This window comes from Protopterus annectens, chromosome 16.part0, assembly GCF_019279795.1.
Source record: "Protopterus annectens isolate FY-2018-M chromosome 16.part0, PAN1.0, whole genome shotgun sequence".
Lineage (NCBI taxonomy): Eukaryota > Metazoa > Chordata > Ceratodontiformes > Protopteridae > Protopterus > Protopterus annectens.
In genome coordinates this window covers 649,852,620-649,870,881 of record NC_056750.1, presented here as the reverse complement: position 1 = coordinate 649,870,881, position 18,262 = coordinate 649,852,620, and the positions used below count along the sequence as shown (strand labels likewise).

General features: G+C 37.3%; 1 long non-coding RNA gene across 1 annotated transcript in view; it reads right to left on the bottom strand.

Moving 5' to 3' along the window:
* Positions 1-18,262, bottom strand: part of LOC122790803 — a 533,667-nt gene that overhangs the window by 352,152 nt on the left and 163,253 nt on the right. The gene's annotated exons all lie outside the window — the stretch shown is intronic.

Sequence of the window (18,262 nt, the reverse complement as noted above, 5' to 3'; positions counted from 1 at the left end):
CACAGAAGGACTGTGGCTGACCAAGTTCGCAGATGACTGCAAACTTGGCGCCATAATCGACTCTCCAGCCGACACAAGCATCCTCCAAAAGAGCCTCATAGAAACAGACAACTGGTGCCACAGCCATGGCCTCAAGCTAAATGCCAAAAAGTGTATAGTCATCCCCTTTGGCAAAAGCAAAGTGCCCACAAATTACGACATAGGTGGTAATCCATTAAGTACAGAAGAAGTAATTAGGGACCTGGGGACCCAAGTTGATAGCAGTCTCTCATTTGACAACCATGTGGCCAAAGTGGTTAGAAAAACATTTTATATAGCCCACCTAATCATGAAGGGATTCACATCTAGATCAGGGGAGGTCATCATGCCTCTTTACACATCCCTCATCAGGCCCATAATTGAGTACAATGCCCCTTTTGGGATGTACCTTACCAGACACCTGCAGCAACTGGAAAGACCCCAAAAGTACCTCACCAAGAGGATCAAAGGGCTCAAACAGATGCCATATGCTGCCCGTTTAAAGAAACTCCAGCTCTACTCAGTGGCATACTGCCTGCTCAGAGGTGATCTGTGCCTGACGTATAAAGCCATGTCCAACCCTGAATTAATGGACATGCTGCACCTCAGAAAATCCAAATCCCATCGAGCTATGCGCTCGAGAGACTTGAACCTCAGCACTGAAATAAATAGGACATGCTGGAGGGACAGATTCATAACCCAGAGGCTCCCTTCACTCTGGAATAAAATCCCAGTCCAGGTTAGGTAGAGTCCCTCATTGACTCTCCACAAGAAGAATATTGATGAGTGGATGGGAGATCGTAGGTTTACCCCGGGTATCACTTCTGTGTCACTGTTAAACAGAGGCACAGTATACTAACCTCGGAAAAGGGCATAGCAAAAGTAATTTAAAATGGGTGGTGAAAGCCAAACACACTCTGGCTAGGCTTATAAATGCCCTAGGGCAGATAGCCTAGTATGAACCTATGAACCTATGAATAATGCTTTAGACCAGGTACTTTTAGCAATAGCAGGCTAAGAAGAAAACATAGGTATACACATACAGTATCTAATGGCTAAAAGAATGGCAAAGGTGATTTCAAAATTGATAGATATGGATCAGTGTGGTTTTGTGGAGGAGATTTCAACATTTGACAACAATAATAGAACAATGATGATCCACAGGGAAGCAGAATATAAGAAAATACTTATGTTGTTGGTTGGTCTTGATGCAGAGAAAACATTTGACTGAGTAGGCTGGGATTTTATGAGTAGGACAATGGAAGCATTTGCATTTCCTGATACAATAATAAGCTTAATTAGAAGACTATATGAGGGATAAGAGATAAAAATCAAAGTGGGAGAGTTTCTGTCTGATAATTTTTGCCTGAACAAAGAAACTATGCATGGGTGTACTCTTTGCTCTTTTTGTTTTGTGTTATATTTAGAACAATTGGCAAATAAAATAAGGGAGTCAGAAATTCAAAGATATAATTGGTATCGTGTTCAAGAAAAGTTGGCTTTATTTGCAGATGATATTATTTTGTACCTGTTGGAACTAGAAAATGACATTTTAGTGTTGTGCGTCATCTTGAGACACTTCTGTTTTTTTGGGGATATAAAATTAATGAAGATAAAACAAATGCTATAGCTGTACCCACACATGAATTGGTTCAGCAATACCAATACTTATATGAACATGATAAAGTGAAGTATTTAGGAGTATGGATTAAAAAGGATTCTGTTATAGCAGCTAAGGATATGTGAGAAGAGACTAAAGAAAAGATAATAAAATTGAGAAGTTGAAAGCTCTTGGCTATGGATATAGATAGCAAGATACAAGCAGTAAAATGTTTTTAGTTCCTTTAATTTTATACACAGATCAAATATATTTTTATCAACCAGGTAGAAGTTGTGGATAACAATTGATGCAGAGTTAAAGGATTTTATTTGGGAGGGAAAGAGAGCAAGAGTCAAGTGGGATAAGCTGATCCTGCCAGTAGAGCAAGGATGTTTAGGATTGCCTGATTTGATGGAATATTTTAGAGCTACACACCTAAGACTCTTATACATAACACAAGCAGAAATCTGTAGTTCAAGCTAGAAATGGATGATGATGAAGTGGGGAGGGGGTTATTCAAGAAATAAGGAAAAAGAAGGATTTTGGACAGATATCCTTAAGAACAGTAACAATCATTTAGAATATTATATTCAAAAAGAACTAAGCCAACAGGGGATTGGAAAATGGAGTTTCTGCCGATAGGGATGAATGTAATTAGGGGGTACAGAAAACAAGTAAGGGGGTTGAATTTGCTGGAGGAAGCTGGAAAAGGAACTAAGGTATTGGGAACAAATAATTAGAGTGGAAAGGGTATTAGACTGGGGAGAAGCCAAGAAGACTTTTCAGGAATAGGACAAGAAGACATTTCAGGGATTGATATCAGGGCATAGACAAGCGGAAAGGGATAGGGGAATCCTAAATGAAAGAACTGCGCTAGTTTAGTTTTTAATTTAATCTAGAACGGAAGCTGATGTCCAAAAAGGGATAATTAGTAGGGCATATAAAATATTGCACAATAACTAATGGAATCAATCAGAGGCATTCAGAAAAGATTGGAAAGAGATTAGCTAAGCAATTCACAAAGAAACAATGGGAGGTGTTTGCATAGATAGCTTAATACTTCAAGCAGACTCTAAAGAATGTTTCCTGGGGTAGATGGCAAATGTTGGAAGTCTAATGGGGAGAAAGAGGTACCTGGGAGCATGTGTTCTCAGACTGACACACTTTAAAAATTCCCTACAGAGTACTCTCATGAATACTGGGTAAACAAATGAGTGTAACTAAAGAAATCATTTTCAGCTTGGATACAGAATCTGAATTGTCTAGACATAGTAACTTCTTGTTAAGTTTAATTTTGGTAGCTGACAAAAACAATTACTAGAAAGTGGAAATTGAAGTCTAAGCCAAGTATACTTGAAGTAGTGAATATTGTAACAGAGATGACAGAATAGGAAGTGGTATCTTTAGAAATGGTAGGAATAAATTACATAATAACAGTGGAAATTGTGAGAACAATGCATGCAGAAACATGTTTTGTAGGAGGAAAGAGGTTTAAGAAAAGACAGGAGTTGAACAATTTATGTTATGTTGTTTTGATTATATGGTATAGAACAATATATGTGATGTATGTTTATAAATTTGAACTTGTTAATATGGTCTGATTACTTTTATATATAAATGTAAGTTTGTCTATGTCACAAATGAAGGTGATAATTCTTAAAAAATATCAATAAATAATCCACCTCCCTTCTTTATCTTTAAACCCTGAGATGATTGTGAATTATGGCTATGCCTCTCCTAGCAGAGGTAGCCCCTACTGAATTAATAGGTTCCTGATATAATTTAGATATCACATTTTCATTTAATTCCTTTTCAATTTAATTTCCTGTAATAACACTATCTGATACTTTAGTTGTCTCTACCAGCTGACAACTGCCTTGGCTTTAAGATGCATCGAGTCCTCTCTCAAATTCCATGTAAAAGAACTGGTGTTGGACTTGGCTGTTGTGTTTGTATTCCCAGTTTTCAGCTAAAAAAGAGCTCTTAACATGGCGCCTGCACACAATATGTAGCTCTATTGTTAAAAAAGCCTTTCTGCCTCTCAGCATTCCATTCTCACCTCAGGCTTCATGCCCACTGAGTGGGGCACTGCTATAGTTATCCCACTCCACACCACCCCATCAGTCTGACAAGCTTGATCTGCAAAACTATGGAACATATTATCATGGAACTTATAAACAAAGACTTTGGCAACCTTCAAACACTGGACCCCACCCAGTTTGGGTTTGTGAAGGGACGATCTTTTCTCTTGAACCTGACTGACTTCTTCAAACCAGTCTCTAGAGCTGTGGACGAGGGTAAGGCAGTCCACACAACCTATCTGGACCTCGCCAAGGCCTTCAACACCATCCCCCACTCTGGAATCATAGATAAACTTACTAAGCTAGGCATTAATCCCTACATCACTCGATGGGTTGCCAACTGGCATACTGACAGAACCCACACTGAAAAAGTAGTCAACTCAAAATCCAGCTCCAGACAAGTGACAAGTGGAGTACCTCAGGGTTCAGTCCTGGGACCGCACTTGTTTGGCATCTACTTCTTTGAAGTACAGGCCAACACTAAGGGAGTCTAGCTAACAAAGTTCACAGATGACTGCAAACTGGGAGCCATTATTGAATCCCAAAATAATGTGGATATTCTACAAAAGGGCCTTACAGAAACAGATGCTTGGTGCCAGAGCATGGGCTAAAGCTCAATGCCAAGAAATGTATAGTTATACCCTTTGGGAAAAAACATGTACCTGCGAATTACCACATAGGTGGCAGCACACTAAACACTGAAAGTATGATAAGAGACTTAGGGACACAAGTGGACAGTGGTCTCACCTTCGATAACCACATCGCCACAACAGTCTGGAAATCCTTCTATGTGGCACACCTCATCACTAAGGGCTTTTCATCCAGAAAAAAGGAGGTCATTGTCCCACTGTACTCATCCCTCATTAGACCCATTATAGAATACAACGCCCCGTTTGGTATGTACCTCTCAAGACATCTGCAACAACTGAAAAGGCCACAGAAATACCTCACTAAAATAATCACAGGCCTAAAGCAGATGCCCTTTGCTGACCTTCTAATAAAACTCCAGCTATACTCTGTCGCATATTGTCTACTCAGAAGCAATCTCTGCTTAACATACAAGGCCATGTCAAACCCAGAGCTGTTGGATATGCTACACTTAAAGAAATCCCAATCCCTCAGAGCCACATACTCCAGGGATCTAAACCTTGTCATCACAATGAACAAAACATGCTGGAGGGATAGATTCCTGAACCAGAGACTCCACAGACTCTGTAATAGACTGCCCATTCATGTCAAGCAGAGCGCCTCTTTGGCCGTCTTCAAAAGGAACCTTGATGATTGGATGGGAGGTAGGAAATTCACCCTGGGGATCACATCATTCACCCTGCTAGACAGGGGTCCAGGGAAGTAAATATTGTGGGAAGAAATAGCCAGGGAATTGTTATGGCTAGGCTTGTATAGGCCCTAGGGCCGATAGCCTAGTACCAACCTATGAACCTATGAACTCTTGCAATCTGCTATATGCTTCCAATTCATGAATTTGTATATACTCATGAAAATATCTTCCTGATTGTCCCACAATACACTTGTTAAAACTGTATTTGCATTTGTTTGTCAAAATTGTATCCATATATTTTATAATGTACGTTTGTGAAAATTGTATCTACATATCTCATAATATATGACATCCTGCATTCCCTTGTAATAAAATAGTGTTATCTGTCTACTAATATTAATATACTGATTTATAACACTGTTAATCTTTAAAAAAAGTTTTCATAATTAACAAAAGTAGTTTTTCTCCCTGGGTCTCCACTGAAACGGGGCCTTCAATTAGTCACTCAGATCATCTCGGACAACAAATGCAAATAAATAAATAAAATAAATAAAAGCTACTAGATGCATTCAATCATTTTTTTAGCACTGGAGAGCATTGTTTTGATTACTGCCTCATGGCAGTTGCATTGGTGGTTATACAGACAGTGTATATATGTTCCCAACAAGATAAACACCTAATAAGAGAGAAAAATAATTAGACAAAGAAAGTACAGATTTTAACCTAAGTACACTTTCTAGGCATCTGTTTTGAAACTACCAAAAATACTCAAGTGAAGACTACAGAGTTAATGTGACAATTATTAAGAATTGCTTACTTCCTAACTCTATGTAGCAATAACCAATAATAAATAATATTGCAACCCTTTAAGGTGTATTAATCAATGAACATTGCAACATAAGCATGCCATTCATACTGTTATTATAATTATAACATACATGAAGCAAAATCAAGAATGGGAGAACTTGATTTTAACATTTTTCTTCCCAGACTGAAGCAAAAAAAATGCTGGTTCATTAATCCTAAGAATCATGCAGTTTCCATAGCTAGTAGCATTATATTTACATGCAATAATGGACTTGGGGAATTGATCTATACACCATTATGACTATCATACATATCCGTATATAATCTGGTGCATGCATTAACTTGACATGGTTGTATGACTTGCTTCCTCTAACGTGATGCAGTTGACCTGAGAAGAATGGAAAGAATAACATGCAATGGTTGTCCCAACGTCAGGCTTTCAGTATATTAACCAGACCAAGCATTTGAAACCCTTATCATTGACCTATAGCAAGCCTACTCCCCTCCTCCAATTATTATTACTATCATCCACACCTGTGCTGTGTTATTATAATTTTTAATGTTATTAAAAAAAAAGGTTTAGCTTGCAAAAAAAAATAAAAAAAATAAAATAACAATATATCAGGGGTTTTTTATTATCAGAAGACGAACCCTTGATTTTGTAGAATAAACTTGTGAATAACGAGCAAAAAAAAAATGAAGCAGCATATAAGCCATGATTCTTTCCATAAAGAAGTTGCTTGGCCGCCTCCGTCGTTTTGCCGCTTTCGTCACTATCTATCTGAGTGGATATTGATATTTGATATATTTGTGTAGTGGTGTGTGTGTGTGTGTGTGTGATGCCCCACTTTATGTAATTTTGTTCCCTTTGTGTTTTTTTTTTTTAGGGAAATTTTTTTTTTTTTTTTCCTTGGGTTCTGGTAGTTGGGAAATATAAGCTGTTCTGTGAATTCAAACTTTTGTTTCAATACACTTTGAGTTCAATATACAACATTCAATCATTTGATCATTCGTTGTTTATAGTCATCAACATAGTTTACCAGCTGAGAGCCTTATTTATAAGTATAAGATAGGAAGTCTATGCAATGCAGAAAAAGATGCAAAATCTTATATTTTTTGAGTATTTTAATTATATGGTTGTGTTATGCCAGTGGTGAGGCATGGCATGCCTTTTTCTTTTTTGTGTTCTTTCAATGTCATAAGTTCAGGACCACCAAAATCCACCAATATCATCTCCTGATGACACAATGAACACATCCAAATATCTAAAACGTGACAACCAAAACACAGAAAAAAAAAGCTTTTACTGACATCCAGCATAGTTTGTGGATTTAGAAATAAGTTTTTCTATTGCTGTTTTGGAGCCGAGAGAGAGAGTCTTCTATTTGTTTTTTGTACTTCTATATTGGCAGTATTCATTTTAATGGCATCTGCATTTGACTTCACCTCCATGCCACCTAAAAAAAAAAAAAAATTCTATGTGAGAATAATAACCAGAAAAGCTTGTTTACCCTTAGCTAACTGAAACCTGGCTGTAACTCTTTGACCCTTTGAACCCCACTTTCAGCACTCATCTCTTAAAAAGGTGGGATAGCCTGCTGCAAAATCAAAATGGGATGCACTAGAATCAGGATCACACAGTCACATGTACTTGAATATTCAATATTTTTTAGGTATTACTCTTTTTTCTTATGTCATTTCAAATAGAAGATAAAAATTACTAGATAAAAGTCTAGGATAAAGATAAGTAAAGGTACAAGACAAGATCCTTCCCTGTCCATCTTGAAGTTTAGGTCCAAGTCCTTAAATACATATCAGTTTCTCCTGTGGCCCCAATACATAAAGTCTGTCCATCCAATCATCACCGGAAACATCTCACTAATATTTGTTTGTCTGTACTCTGTTCTCCATCTTGTCTCACAGTCTCCCAGTTGTAGTTATTCATTTCTCTGTGTAGTAATTTGTTCATGTGTTTTAGCATCTATTGCATCACTTGTTACAGGAGTGATTTAATGTTGAATAGTGTCTTTGCTCTGGTTGTCTTTCTTAGTGTTGTCTTTAACTCACTTTGTCCATATAATTTGTCTGGTAAGTGTGGTTGTGTTGTCACTGTATGGGTTGCTTGCTGAATATGTTTTGATGTTGTCTACAGCATTCAGCCTCACAGCAAGAGGTTCTCCTTTTGCTGGGATGTGGGTGTCCTGGTGTGCCCAGTTCCCTCCTCCTGGGGAGTGTTCTCCTCCCGCCCTAGGTGTGAGTGTGTGCCTTCTGTGTGAGGCTGGGTGCCGGGCTGGCAACTCAACACCGTAAAACTCCACTGCCAATCATGAGTGGACAGGTGATCCACTTTGATGACCCCTAACTGGGAAAAGCCGAAAGAAGAAGAATTATGGGCTGCTTTTATGGTCCTATAAATTCAACAATATCCGCAATACATCTCTGAATCTGTACTGCATATTAGAGGTGCTTTTGCTGCATGTTAGTGAAGGAGCTGTGAGAACTTACATTTTTGTTTTCAGCAAGTATTTCAGTGTGAGCGAGACAGCACACTTTCATAAGACTAAAATAACATGCTTCTTTCAGATTTTAAGAGTGAAATCTTTCTAAAAAAGTAGTTAATGAGCATTGTTACCTGGTATACAATGATATTTGCAGAGAATTTTAAAAACTCTACAGGAGTTTTCTTTTCAACATATCCTTGCTTGAGATTTTTAGAAATGTATCCACAATATATGGTGTCACAGTCTGGGTGGAAATAGACATGTAGGTACTATTTACTACAGCACTGCAATAGACAAGGTTGCAATTTATGAGAGCTTGCTTGTGAATGTTAATATCTTTTTCAGAACGATTAGCCACTTCTTTGTTACCTGGACCTGGGAAAGTTGATGGGGTGGTAGGTAATCAAGGTTGAGAGCTTAACTCACTTCCAGAGTTTGTATTTTTATTATAAGCACTACCTTCCCATTGAGCCTCATGGTATTTTCTTTTTTGTATTTTCTGAGAGCACATCATCTGTTTCTTGCTTCTTGATATTTTATGATGTTTAGCATGAGGCCAGTGTGATGAAACTTGTGGGAGCAGGACATAAACGTACTACACCCTCAGTCAACACTCAAACATGTGAATAAGAAAGCACAACTTAATACTTCATGTACTAATTCTGTGATTGCAGTATCTTGATGAATTCCATTTACTTCAAGGTGCAGCAATTTTACAATTTTGCAGTTTTGTTCTTAGTATGTATAGGGGAGTATGTGGCATCCCGCACCCCCCCCATATTATAGTGCTGTGACCTTTTGTCAAGCAGCTGAAAAACTGAACCAGAGATAGACTCTCTGTGGCATTAAAGATTTGATCTGGATACCAGTATAGGGGGGGTTCATACACATGACTTTTTCCTGATGTGATGGTGCTATACTTTGTAAAACATTCAAGAATATAACGTTAAAGTACTGAAGAGCATCATGTAGAGAAAGATTATTGTGCAGTAACTGGTTAATTTTCTTAAGAGCTTAGATGAAGGCATAAGTGCTTCAAATATTTAACCGATCCTTGCAATTTTTACTTTAACCCTATATAGCAAAATCAGGCCGATTATGACATACAAAATCCACCATTAAAGCAAACCGTAAGAATGTTACCATGTGATTTTGTCATAATTCAGTCCAATGCGCTCCTTCCTCCCCATTTTTTTTTCCGGTCTAGCTGTCGATGTTACTGGTTGGTGAAGCCCATGAAGCTGTACTTTGTAATGATAAAAATCATCTGTGTGCAAAGTTTATGTTGCCAGAATGATTAGCTCAGTTTTTATTTTTGATATCAGTCAGTGAATAGGTTTTTCAGTGACACTTATGCATCTAGAAAAAAAGACAATACAGGTTATGGACAGCTGTTTCATAGCACTAACTGTAATATAAACTAGGATAGATTCTGTTTGTTCACAATATGGAATCTATTTATCAGACATAAAGGGGTTATTTTGTCATGGAAAAGGATTCCAACACACCACTGTGTTTCATGTCAGACCTTAGAATAAAGTTTCTCAGGGTAGAATAACAGTTTTATTAAATCAAAGTATACAAGTAGCTTCGATACTTGACAGAAAGAGCATCACGACTCTGAACATAATAAATGTTATACTTTTACTATTTTTAGTTCTACTAACCTAGTCCATGTGCTTTTCTTAGCAACCTAGACCGTGGATTTCCATTAACACCCCCAGAGATTAAAACCAGTTCAGGCTGAAGTTAGGGTAGCCTTGAGGGCAAATGAGTGGAACTACAACTGGAGGAAGCTGTTGTAATAGCTATTGGTACCTATAGCCATCACGACAGCTGTTGGGGTTATTAGCTAGATCTTTCTGGATTTAGTAAGATCCTCCTAAACATAAGCTGTAATAAGAACAGTTGGGGATACTTAACCAGTTCTTCTTAGGTATGGCTCTAGAAGCAGCTGCTGACCTTTATTTTCATGTTTTTTATTTCTCAGATCTTTTGTTGGTAGCCCATTCTTTTAAAGACTAGCAGTGATAGCAGCTATTAAAGAATGCTAAGTTAATACCCATTGCTTTGCAGTGGACTGTGTTAAAATCTTGAATCTTAACCTTTAAAAATTCTTAGCAATCTATCATTGCAAGGAGGACTGAAGGATTCTTACTCTGTCAGGTTGCATCAATGCAGTAATCTATGGTACTCATGAATGTATTTCTATATGTATTTAATATGTGATTTTTTTTATTTTCTGTTGGAGCTTTTCTCCTTGGACCTCCGCTGAAAATGGGCATTTGTAGCCCAGTTGGACAAACCCGGTCAACAAATCTAAAATAAAAATAAATAAAAGTAAATGTTATTGATATGATAAGCATGTCTTTGTTAAGCTTCATCAGATCTAGTCATTTAATGCCATTGCTGCTATATATATATATATATCTATATAGATTCACTTCGGAAATCCTGAATTTCAGTATCTTGAGACCATGAAGCCAAAAATCCATAAAGCCAAAACCCCAGAAGCACGAAATTTAAAATCTCGACTTCTATACAAAACATAATGCACACAAAGGCACAAACATACACCTCCCTACACATACACAAATACAAACACCAACCCGACATACAAGCAGGGGGGCAAGCCCCCCTGCACCCTCATGTGGGGGGCTGCACCCCCACACCCTCCCTACTTAAATATACTAACTCCGAGGTTGCACTACACAGACACACAAAAACACCACTACACAAGCTACATTCCCCTCGCTCACACATACATCACACTAACAAAACACATGGACACACACAAAATCCCCTACCCAAAACCCGTAAAACACAAATACTTACCTACATCGCCAACCATTCACTCACACACAGCAACACCAGAACTGCTAATTCATAGTCTCCGGACTTCGGGATTTTGAATTTCGCACTTCTGGAGTTTCGGTATTCTGCACTTTCACCTTTCTGGTCTCGGGCTACTGTAATTCGGGATTTCAATAGTCCGAGATTCTGAAGGGAACCCATATATATATATATATATATATATATATATATATATATATATATATATATATATATATATATATATATATATATATATATATATATATATATATATATTAACTGAAGGAGCTGTTAGGGGAAATCACAGCAAGTCAGTCTGAGGGAGAGTGTTATTATCCAATCAGGGAGCATTGTGGCCTTCCCAATTTGCTTATTCTTTACTGGTTAGATGTGCTTCTGATTAATCAAACCTCTTACAATAAAATAAATGATTCAAATAATTAAACAACACATCTTTTTAACATATTTACCAAACACAGTTTTTAACATTCTTTTATAATATTTCCATCTTATGTATGACTCTTTACTACCAGAAATACAGTGCAGTGTCTGCTTTTATGGGACTTTATTTTTATTTATTTTAGTTGTTTACCACAGAAGTACATTGATCGCAATAGACAATTTGCAGGCACAGCCAAAGTGAGGAAATTCAAAAGAACATATAACAGAATGAATTCACAAAAATTGAGTAATCAGATGAGGTATAGAGTCGTATAGGCATTTGAAACAATGAGCAAATATTATTAAAAGAGTAGAATAACAAATGTGGATTAATTTTAATAGTAAATGTGGGAGGTGAGCAGCAGGTAAGAACAGAGAGTCAAATAAGAAGTGATGTAGGTTGGGGGGTAGGTGATGCATTCACTAGAAATCACTTGCAGTCAGATTTTGATGAAGGTGTCTTTTGAGTTGTACTCTGAAAGCGTGGAAAGAGAAGAGTTCTTTTATGTGAGAGGGAAGGGATTGCTGGAGTTTAGGTGCAAGAATGGAAAAGGAGAGGTTGGTACAGTGCAGTTTGGTTTTGGAAGTCTGGAGGAAGGGAAGAAGGGAGTTAACTGGGACATGTTGGGGTTTTAGAGGGTGGTTTTATTATGGAGCTTGGCAGCAAAACATTGTAAAGCAGCTGACTGAAATCATTTGTAAAGAAGAAACCCTAGGAGTATCTCAATTCTGTAGGCGACAGGAAGCCAACTGGCTTTGAAAAGGGTGGTGCAGTAGTTTTCCTGGAGGGGGGAGGATGTTGGAAATGAATTGTCAGATTTTGTTTTCAATGAATTGATGAGTGGATGAATACCATTAGGTCCAGTTTAATGGAAATCTGTAGCCATCAGTTTCAGTGTCTGTAATGGAAAGAAAAACAAGAGTTTTTTTATAGTTAAGAACTGGCTAATAGCTCCAACAGCTGTTACTGTAGCTAAAGATAAAAAGATCTGGCTAAAGGCACCAATCGCTTTATAACAGCTTCCTCCAGTTGGAGTTCTAGTCGTACTTCCAGTCACTTTTCTCACATCTACCCTAACCTCAGCATGGGTATTATTAGTCCTGAAGTGAGCTTGAGTAGGGAAATGTCAGTTTGCTGGACAAAGTTTCCAAATGATGGTGCCCTTTACATTAATCAGAAATTAAAATCAAGAATATAATTGAATTTGAACAAACCTGAGTGAGCAGCTCTTGCAGCATATGCAGTATTTTTAACTGTAAGGAGTTTAATCTGCTTCAGAAGGATTGGTTTAAATTTTTCGAGTGCAAATGATAGATGATAATTTATATTAAACTGGTCCTGCATTCATTCTCTAGAATATTGAAAATCGTGAAGTATTTGAATATTTCAGAAGCAAAGCATGTAAATTATGTGAGGGACCAAACAATTAATGGACATAGAGTGGTTGGAGTACACATCAGTGTTTTCACTGGAAAACAGAAATGCAGCAATGAAAGTGTCTTGTAACACTGAGGGGTCTCAAGCTGGCAGTGATCTATGTGGTTTACATGTGAACTAGGCATCTGTCCGAAGGTGGGTGCTGGCCAGCTGTGCTACTTACATAGTTCTACCTCAGACACCTCACAGGAGACATTATAAGACGACAGCTGTAAAGCCGTACTTTTGGTCTGTACTGTCATTATTTATAGTTCTACTACAGACATCTAACAGGAGACATTATAAGACAACAGCAGTACAGCTGTAGTTTTCTTCTGGACTGTCATTATTTTCCATCTAACTTGCAGACATCATTGTTTAGAGTGTGCCGCATTCCTTATCATTTGTACAATTTACAAATGTACGTACCTGCAGCTGCAGGTAACAAAATGAGCAGCACCAATAATATGCAGTAGCAAAGAATGTATTTATTTATTTATCTTACATTTGTTTTATTTTACATTTGTTGACCGGGATAGACCAACTGGATACATGTCCATTTTCAGCAGAGGCCTGGGGAGAAAAGCTCCAAACATGCATACAAAAATAAAATTGTTCCAATATACATATAATGAACAGTTAACAGTCTCTCTCTCTCTCTCTCTCTCTCTCTATATATATATATATATATATATATATATATATATACAATATATACAATATATATATAATATATACAATATAATATAATATATATATATATATATATATATACAATATATACAATATATATATATTATATACAATATATACAATATATATATATTATATACAATATATACAATATATATATATTATATACAATATAATATATTATATATATATATATATACAATACAATTGTATACAATACAATTGTATACAATATATCACAAAAACTCTAAACCAGCACTCTGCTGAGGCTAAGCAACATACTTTTACTCCCTTGTGCACTTGAAAAAGAGGGAAAAACTGGTTTCACTTATACAAGCTTCATCAGTATCTAAACACGTGAAACAATCACTTCTTTTTATACTATACCAAAGATCATGAGTTGAACAGCAATAGCACCTTTTTTTAAATGAAACACAATGGAGGTATTGCATAAAAAGAAGTATTACTACTCAGTCTTCCAACCAAATACTAACCCTTAGCTACTAAATCAAGCAAGATCTGCTGGTTTATTTATTTATTTTTTTAATTTGAAATCAGTAGCATAGCTAGGGCAGGGCAAGAGGAGCAACTGTTCTGGGGGGTAAATATTTTGGGGGGACCACAATCAGCCGATCCTGATCTCTAATGCAACACTGACTTTTAAAAGCTGCTATTGCATCTGTGGTCAAACCTGAGATCTGTAGCACTCTGTTTATTCTAAACTAGTAATTGTAGGCCGGATATAAATTGGCAAATGTTTATAATAAATTTTTTTTTTTAAGAATAAGATCAGTGCCTCTCACTCCATGCAGGCAGGGTATAAACTGGAGCAACTGTTCGCTACATTTGATAAGAAGAGAAAAATATTTATTTATTTTTTAATGAAGGAGGGTTGGGGCAGGGCACATAAATGGGGCTTGAATGGCTTTGGGGGGGAGTGTTATGCATTTGACTGCCTGGTTAGTGTGCCAGTAGAAGGAAAGTCTTTTTTTTATGTTCTTCAATGAAAGAGCTGAGTAGGGGTGTGGGTGGGATCTGTAATAAGCCAATTGGCTTAATGTTTTTTTTTTTTTTTTTCAGAGCTGAGGGTTTGGAACACTGGTTCATGGTAGTGCCTTCTGTGTGAGATACATTTAAACCGTTTTTTTCTGTGCAACTGGTATGTGATATTATTCCATATGATATTTTTGGGGATGTGCAATTGGCTGTCAGTGAAAGATGGTCCTCTCATTTCTGCAAAGGGCTTTACCCTTTTGCAGCCCCGCCCCAACCCTGAGGCATGGGAGGAAATTTTTCTAGCCTCCACCAGGGAAATCTCACATGTCCAGTGTGGCCTCAAGGGCATGCAAGTCCCCCCACCCTGAATTGGCGAGGGAGCCATGCTTCTTCACTCCCCTCCCACCCAGCTTAGCTGCTCCAGTGTCAAGGAAGCTAATTAATCCCAGGTCATTTGTGTCACAGTTATGTATCTGTTCCTCAACTATATAGCCAGGCAGCAGGAACACTATGAACAATGCATAACTTGGGCACACTAATCCAAAAAAAATGGCAAGAGTTCAAGTGTAGAAATAAATAAACTCTCAGATAAATATTTTATATATAATAGCACTTAGATTGTATACGTATGCCTCACAGACTGAGGTATTGCATACGTAAGTTTTAAAACATCATTGTATACTGCAACAGATTACTGCATATGAAATGTACATTCTGAGTGACAATATTAACTTAGATGGCTTAAAACAGATATTGCCACTTCACGTTCTGCTAAGATATTTCAGAGAGCAGAAAATGAACCAGTGAAAACAATGCATAAGTACCAGTCAGTACTGACTACAAGAAAGTGAGCTAATTTAAAGTACAATATTGCTGATTATGCAAAAACGGAGTGTTGGTGCTACAAAAGATTTTCCCGAAGATGTACACAGAATAGACCTAGATATGTTTCTATGAAACTTAAGCGTTAATTGCTTGTTGTTGTCTGGCACAAATACTATCAGTCTAAGAAGCAGAGTGTGGTGAGAACCCTTTCCGAAGAGGGTATGGCCAGAAGTCTACAACAGTTTAGATATGAAGCTTCCAGTCCTACAATCCCAAAACTGAGATATATAAAGTAAGATACCAAGGAGACATTTTAAATAAATGATATTCAGAACTATAAGATGCGGCTTTTTGACTGACCTCAGTACAGCAAACAAAAAGATTTATCTTAGTCAAGGTGAGCATACTTAGGGAAGGTAAGTTGTAAGAAAATAAAGTAAAAAGTGACAAGTCAAGGGGAAGGTTGAAAATGACAAATGTAAAGGGGACAAGCATTACATGACATTAAAACATGATGGATGTTCTCTCTCAGAGTGAGGGGACAGCACACCAGCAGAAAGATTTGATTTCATCAGCTGAATAGGAGGGGGATAAAGAAAATGAAAAAGGGAAGTCTCTATGTACAGTCAAGTACAGAGGGGTTAAAAGATGTCAGGAAAATAGACACCATTTCAGGTAATTGGCAAGATGGAATGGGTGGATTAGAGTAGTTCAAAAACTGCAATGTGGAACACAAGGAAAATGGGAGAGAAGGAGAAAATATTGAAAGGTGTTTGTAAGAAAATTTTTTGTGGTACCTATAAGGGGCATTTGAGAGGCATCTTGGGGATACCTACTGGAAGCGTGGGGCAGAGATCAAATGTGGTGATAACTCAAGGCAACATCAAACTGCTGACTCTGGTTTCATAGGGAGAGAGAGAGAGAGAAAGAAAGAAACTGCAGAGGGCCAAGTAGGTATGATCAGAATGAAACAAATAGAATAGAGGGGGAATAATACAATTCAAGGAGGAAACAAAAACACAGTATGTAAAAGTATATATAAAGAAAGCCAGTGAAAAGGCTACTGAAAAGGAGAGCATGTAATGTGACTGAATATAATTTTAGCGAACACAAAAACAGTGAATGTTGTTCACTGAAATTATTTTAGATGATAGTGGAGGTTTCCTTCTTTCTCCACTGTTGTGCGATCTTGAAGTTGGTATATATAAGTTCAGGGGTGTAGGGGTTTTCCCCCACATGGGGGTTAAGGCCTTGCCTCGCCATGCAAAAAAAGCACTGAGTTGTTCATCAAATGTGGTTTTGATGAACGGTTTACATTTTGTTTCCATCCATTAAAATTACCTTCGGTGAGTCAGCATGAATCCTTAAAGAAGACTGTTTCAAGGGAAAGTGGAAAAAAACAAAGGGTTAGAAGATGAAAGTAACCATCAATGGAGAAAAGTGGGGAAATGAAGGAAGATAATAACCTGAGCTGAGGCCAAGAAAAAGGAAATTTATAATATTCAAGTTCAAAACAGGGTAGAAGAGAAATGGGGTAAAATTTGGGTCAGGGGTTTACTAGTATGTCAGACCTTCTGGATCTCTTGCGGGAGAAAGAGGAGGAGTTAATTATTTCACCATTGACAGGCAAGAGGACACAGTAATGAAAATAAGTAGAGTAAGATGCAAGATTAATGTGATTCTACTGGCCGGCCTTAAAGGAAAACTGTACTTTTGAACTCTAAAATATGTTCTTTTCATTGTAACTTTATTTTCTGTGCTATTTTAAAGCATTAAAATAACTCTAGGTGCTTCTTATAAAAGCTAATTTTTTTCACAAAATGGCTGACAATGGAGCCTGACATATTAATGTATTCTTGCTTTCAAGTCACCTTTTTATCAGGCATGCTAGACATAAAGAAGCGATGATATTTTCCTAGTCCATTTCAATACAATGGCAACAGTGTGAGTCACAGACATCTTATACACCTTCTGTGTCTAAGTGTTTGCATTTCATTCTGAATGACCATCATATACATTTCTCTCAGAGGCTTTCAGAAGTTAATCGAAGCAATTGTACAGCTCTAGCCAAAGACAGCAACTACATTTCAGGCTTTTGTTAGGATTGTCATTTTGTAGTTCAGTATTATGAGGACTGACAGACACACACACACACACACACACACACACACACACACACACACACACACACACACACACACACACACACACACACACTTCTCGTTGTTGTTATCCTGAATGTTGGAGAAATGTGCTTGCTATTTTTCTTCAAAAGTATTTTACAAGAACAGTTCTATGTTCATCCATTGAATGGCACATTCATCAAATGGCCAGTCACTGAACACAAACCTCGAATGTGCCTTTCCTCAAGGAGGCACATAATTGTAAAAAAAAACACATCCAATGGCCATAGTTGGCCAACACGGACGTACTTGTAGATCAAGTAGGGATAAGGAAACTTTCCCTTTCCCAATGCAGTGAAATGTCGGAGTTGGTATATATAATTAGGGGGGTGGGGGGTGCAGCCCCCCACATTAGGAGTATTCATATCTTCCTCATGTGGGGGTTGTGCCCCCCAATTATATATATATATATATATATATATATATATATATATATATATATATATCAATTTCAAGATCACAATGCAGTGGGGAAAGGGGATGTTTCCTTATTGCTACTTTACCTACATGTACTTAAGTGCTGTTTATCTTCTATTGGCCAACTATGGCTGTTTAATGTTTTTTTTTTTTTTTCTGTTACAGTGCT